At 41.1% G+C, this 5955-nt stretch overlaps 1 protein-coding gene and 1 pseudogene across 1 annotated transcript in view; one reads left to right on the top strand and one right to left on the bottom strand.

The window, feature by feature from the left end:
• LOC102752747 overlaps positions 1 to 354 on the bottom strand; it is a 23605-nt pseudogene extending 23251 nt beyond the window's left edge.
• Positions 11 to 5955, top strand: part of FOXN2 (forkhead box N2) — a 59951-nt gene continuing 54006 nt past the window's right edge. The window contains exon 1 of the mRNA XM_006778620.2: positions 11 to 154. The gene's annotated coding sequence lies outside the window, so the exon portion shown is untranslated. The remainder of the gene's footprint in view (positions 155 to 5955) is intronic.

Genomic DNA, 5955 nt, shown 5'->3' with positions numbered 1-5955 from the left:
TGTCCCGTGACGCGCCCGGACATTTTCGTCCTGAGGATTTGGCTCCGGCTCGGGGATCTCCCCAGAGCGCCGCTTGGGTGGTGCGTGGGCTCCCCGGGGGCGTCGAACTGACGGGAGTGCGGCCCCGGGAAGAGTTCGGAGTTTTTCCTGAAAGGTATTGGCCGCCCGGGAGCGGGTGTCGCGCGGAGGAAACTGTGGCGAAGGGTGCCGTCTCTCGGGAAAGGCTGGAGGTGACCCCGAGGACGCTTGGGGTTCGACTGGGGAGAATCCGCTGTGCGAGGAAGTGGCTGCCCCGAGCCCCCCCGGAGTTTTTGCAACGCCGGTGAAAATATAAAGGGGAAAATGTATACTCATTAAGCATAAATCTAGATTCCATCATGTATATAAAACAAGCCTAATAAATTTTATGGTGTCTCATTAAATAGTGGTTCTCCACTGGTTGCATTTTGCCCTGCAGGGGGTGGGGTCCCCGATGTGGGGGTGGCCGACCCCGGCACCCTCTGGCTCCTCCTCCAGCGGACGCCCTGGGGGCCTCCGAGGGTGGCTGTCGAGGTGGGATGGGAGTTAGTGTTTCGGCGCTACAAAATGGACACTTCCTGTTCGCCTGCGCTCTTGGGGCCGCGGTTACCTCTGCCCTCGGTCCTCCCTCCTGGGTGTGAGCTGGGAGGGCGTGCGTGCGGCCCTTACGCCTCCAGTTGGCCCCACGGCCGCCGCCGCAGCGAGTCTGGAACCGGGGCGGGCGCGGGGAGTCCGGGGAAAGCGGCCCACGAGCCTGTGCTCCATCTTCCTCAACTCCACCCCTTTCACCCTTTTTCGGGATGTTTTTTCCCACCGCAGCTCAGGGAAGTTGGGGTACCCAGTTCACTGGGGGCACACGCTCGGCATCTCCTTTGACCCTGTTTCGACTTCAAGTCTCTTTGTAGCGGCCTCTGTACTTAGTTTTCTCCGTACAGGAAAAAAAGTCTTTACATGCAAAGAAATGACACATACTTGCTTCTACCCGAACTCCAAGGCGGGGGGAGGAGTGCGATTCTTTATTTCTGGTTAGTTTACGCTGTTTCTCCCGTCCTCCTAATTGTGACAGCCACGTGGCCGGCGGAGTGTAAGAGATTGTCCTAGTGCCACTAGGGTGCCACTTCGCCGGTAGCCGGGGGCTTTGTAACCGGGCCGTAGCTTTCCATCCACATTTATTTTGGTGTTTTCTGAGATGGGGAAGTGGAAAAAGCTGAACTGTACATGTCCAAATCGAAAGACTTATCTGTTTCCTTGCAGTCCTTGTAAGGTATATATTGACCTTTTTGCCGTCCTTTGCCGTTCTGATGATTCATTTTTAAAATCTCAGCAGCATGAGGTACCCATTAAAGAGTAGTGGGGGATAAAATGGTACATTATGGATGGGGTTTCCTACCTCGGGAGTTGGGGCGATGTTTGAATGTTAGAGCCATTAATGAGAGGTTCTGGTGTAATCATCAATAATCACATTCTGGAGGATTTCTTTTTGGTCGCTTTATAAAAACCTACGTTTTTTCTTTTTACAAAAAAGTCGTGACCTGAAAAGATTGTTACCGTTGAAAATACTTGTTTAGGGCTGAAATAAACGCTCGTTTGATTTATGTGTGCACACTTTCTTAAGCCTTTTTTTTTTTTTTTGGAAAGGTATTAATATGAATGCTAACATGAACAGATTTTAAGGGAATGAAAATTAATTTTTAGACTATATAAAAAAATGTCAGAAGATTGAAAACTTTAAAATCTAAACTTTTGGAGCATTTGGAAACTTTTAGAATATAAATACAATCCCTGGTTACTAACTAATGCATCATGTTTCATTTTGTGAATACTTTGTGTATTTGAATTATTTCCATAACATATGTTTTTATTTAACCAGTTTTACTTGAAGAGTGCTAAACCACAGGAAACATTGAGGCTATGTAGAGAAATTTAGAAACATTTAGAATTGTGTAGAGAAATTATAGCAGCAACATTTACTAGAGTTTTAATACACCATGATAATGGTTCTTCATGAAGTTAACAGATAAAAATATCAGGAAGGCTTCAGTGCAGAAAAGATAATGGGATTGAGAAATGAATATGTGTGCTGACCACTGAGAGCAATGCTTAGGTGAGAAAGAAAAGTAAATGAGGTAATGAAATACTTACATAAAGCAGAAAGCATTGAAAACATACACTGGAAGATAACTACATTATTAGTTATGGGATCTATCAAATGAAACTTTAAAAAATAGTCTTGTTCTTATGCCAGTTTATAGCTCAGCTATGTATGTGTTGCTCTTCAGTTGTAATTTTTGCATAAGTGCAAAAAGGTCCTCCAAGAACAAACTTTTGAAGATCTAATGCTTTGCTGATTTCTTAGGGAAGAAAAAGAGGCCTAAGATTTGATCCCTATTAGGTTGAAGAGACAAGATTAACATGTGAAAGTAAGTTTACAATGTGAGATGATATAGTTAAGAGTTAAATTGTATGATGCAGGCAGGTGCTGCAAGTTAAGAAGGAAAGAAAACTAGAGGTTTGAGTAGATAGGGGAGGCTTCTTGAAGAAATAGGGCTCTCTTGCTTTCTAAAGTTTTACTCCCATTAAATTAATCTTCCTGAAGATCAAGCATGAATACCAAATTTCTTCTCAAGACTTTTCAAACTTTGGTTCCTGTTTTCTCCCATCTTTTCCACTAACCTATAAGAACTGTTTATTCACTACTTCAACATGATATACCAGTTTTACTTCTTTTTTTTTTTTTTACCTTTGTTGATATAACATTTTTCTGTTGACGTGCACCTGCATACATCCTCTTAACTGCTGAAGATCTGCTCAAGTTTGAGGTTTAGTTGTAATTTTGATTGCCCTGAGAGCCTTAAAATAATACAATTTTAGATCTGCCTTTCTCCAACTGAAAACTCTCATCGCTAATAACACCAAATTCTTTTGGACTATAACATTCTGTACTGCTTTGTTTTCATTTAATAAATATTTTTTCAGCACCTACCCTGTGCCAGGCACTCTTATAGGAACTGAGGATACATCCTTGAATAGACAAATTCCCATGTTATTAGTTATCTTTTTAAGTTTTATTACTCCAAGAAGATTATAATATCTTATCTTCTCAGATATATGTTATATGCTTAGTGGATATTTTATTATTTGTGAATAAAGGAAAAGCAGGACTTACGCTATAAGGTAGAGAGAGGATGGAAAGGTCTTTATATGTGATGGGTACAAAAGAATAAACAATTATGGATGGCCTTGAAAACATCACTTCTGAACTTAAATATGGCATTTGAGCCTGGAATGTGATTGAATCCTTATTTGAGGAAGGTTCATTTGACGGCAGTGTGTAGGACTAATTATTAACTGTGGGGCTGAAGAGGATGGAGAAGGGAAGAGATCTATTGGAAAAAAAAACTTTGAGAAGGAGATTTAGAAGGGGAACATCACAAAGAGGGTGGTGAGTTTAGTTGAGTGTAAGGTGAATTTGACCTTTAGTGACTAGAAGTTGGAAGTGTGGGATAATTCAGTCAATATAGAGCTGACAGCTGATGTTAGGAATTTTTGTCATAGAGTTAATAATTGAAGTGTTGAGGACTGAGAAAAAGATATTGTGAGAAATTAGAATTCAGGGGGCATTTGCTTTGGTCACATGTGACTTCATAATATTATAGACTTGTATAATAACTATGGTATTGTTTTAATAACTTTATTTCCACTGTATGAGAATGCTATCTCTATTTTTACCACCAAATATAAAGGGACCAAAATAATGTTTGTTATTATTTTCTTCCAAGGGATTTTGATTTATGTATTCCTTACTTCCCTTATCCTAAACTTTTTAAAATTTAAATAAACTTTTTTTTTAGGCTAGTTTACATTTACAGAAAAGTTGCAAGATAGTACATAGAGTAATACCTCATCCAGTTTTCCTCTTGTTAATTTCTTACATTACTATGGTACATTTGTCTCAACTAAGGAAACAAAATTGCTACATTACTATTAAACTACACACTTTATTCAGATTTCACTAGTTTTCCCTTAGTGCCCATTTTGGTTCCAGAATTCCAGTTTCTCATACTTTTCTTGTTTTCAATGACTATGACAATTTTGAGGAGTACTAGTCAGAAATTTTATAGACTGCTCCTCGATTAAGATTTAAAAAAATTTTTTTAATTGAATTTATTGGCGTGAAACTGATTAACAAAATTATGCAAGTTTCAGGTGCACAGTTCTGCAATATATCACCTACATATTGTATTGTTTGTTTACCACTCCAATCAAGTCTCCGTCCATCATTTATCCTTCCACTCGCTTTATCCTCTTCTATCTCTCCCCACCTTCCCTTCTCTCTGGCAATCACCATACTATTATCTCTGTCCCCGAGTCACCCTTTTCACCTAGCCCTCAACCCCTTGCCTTATAGCTGTCAGTCTGTTCTCTGTATCCATGAGACTGCCTCCACTTTGTTTATTTTGTTCATTAGGTTTCACTTAATATGGTACTTGTTTTTCTCTGACTAGCTTATTTCACTTAGCATAATTGTCTCCAGGTCCATCCATCACTGTCACAAAAGTTAAGATTTCCTTCCTTTTTTATGGCTGAGTAGTAGTCTGTTGTGTAAATGTACCACAGCTTTTTTATCCACTCATCTGATGGGCACTTCGGCTGCTTCCAAATCTTGGCTATCCTGTACAATAACAGCCTAATATGCTAAGAGTCCGACCATTCGACCAGTTGCTATGATGCGCACTGACCACCACGGGGCAGACGCTCCAACCAGTAGGTTAGCTTGCTGCTGGGGTCCGGGTGATCAGGACTGGGCTAGACGGGTCGGACACGCCCCGGAACCCTCCTATGGTCCCTCCCCGGCCCCGATCGTGCACCAGTGGGTCCCTCAGCCTGGCCTGTGCTCTCTTGTAATCCAGGACCCCTCAGGGGATGTCCGCAGGCCATCCTAATTTTTTGAGGTAACTCTGTATTGATTTCCACAATGGCTGCACCTATCTGCATTCCCCAACAGTGCATGAGGGGTTTCTTTTTCTTCACATTCTCACCAACACTTGTTTGTTGATTTATTAACGATAGCCATTTTGACAGGTATGAGGTGGTATCTCTGATGCTTTCTTCTTGATTAGACTGGAGTCATGGTTTTTAGGGAGCAAGACAACAGAGGTGAAGAGCCATTCTCATCACAATATATCAAAGTTACTTGCAAATAATATGATAAAATTATGTTAACCATGATCACCTTTTTGAGGTCATTGTTTGCCAGGTTTCACCCCCATATCCACTCATTCCGTATTCTACTCTGAAAGCAAGTCACTAAGCACAGTCCATGCTCTAGGCCTTAACCTAGATTCATGTACTTGTTTTTTAATTGCCTTCAGAGAGAGGGGGGTGGGGAGAGAGAGACATCGATCAGTTGCCTCCTGTATATGCCCCAAAGGGGATCAAACCTGCAACTTAGGTATGGGTCGGACCAGGAATCAAACCCAAAATTTTCAGATGTACGTACGGAATGACACTCCAACCAACTGAGCTGCACTGGCCAGGGCAGATTCATGTATTTTTTATTTTCCTCAATCTAATTTTCTTTTCAATAAATAAACATTTAAACTTGGATAGCTATTTATTGAGCAGCTACTGTATTTAAGTGCTAAGAATATAGTGGTGAGCAAGATTCTTTTTTTAATATATTTTTTATTGATTAAGATATTACATATGTGCCTTTTTTTTGTTTTTTGTTTTTTTTAAAGATATTTTATTGATTTTTTACAGAGAGGAAGGGAGAGAGATATAGAGAGTTAGAAACATCGATCAGCTGCCTCCTGCACATCCCCCACTGGGGATGTGCCCGCAACCAAGGTACATGCCCTTGACTGGAATCGAACCTGGGACCTTTCAGTCTGCAGGCCGACGCTCTATCCACTGAGCCAAACCGGTTTTGGCTAC

Source organism: Myotis davidii, unplaced genomic scaffold (genome assembly GCF_000327345.1).
Source record: "Myotis davidii unplaced genomic scaffold, ASM32734v1 scaffold6, whole genome shotgun sequence".
In the NCBI taxonomy this organism is placed as follows: Eukaryota; Metazoa; Chordata; class Mammalia; order Chiroptera; family Vespertilionidae; genus Myotis; species Myotis davidii.
This window is presented reverse-complemented; position numbering and strand designations above follow the sequence as displayed.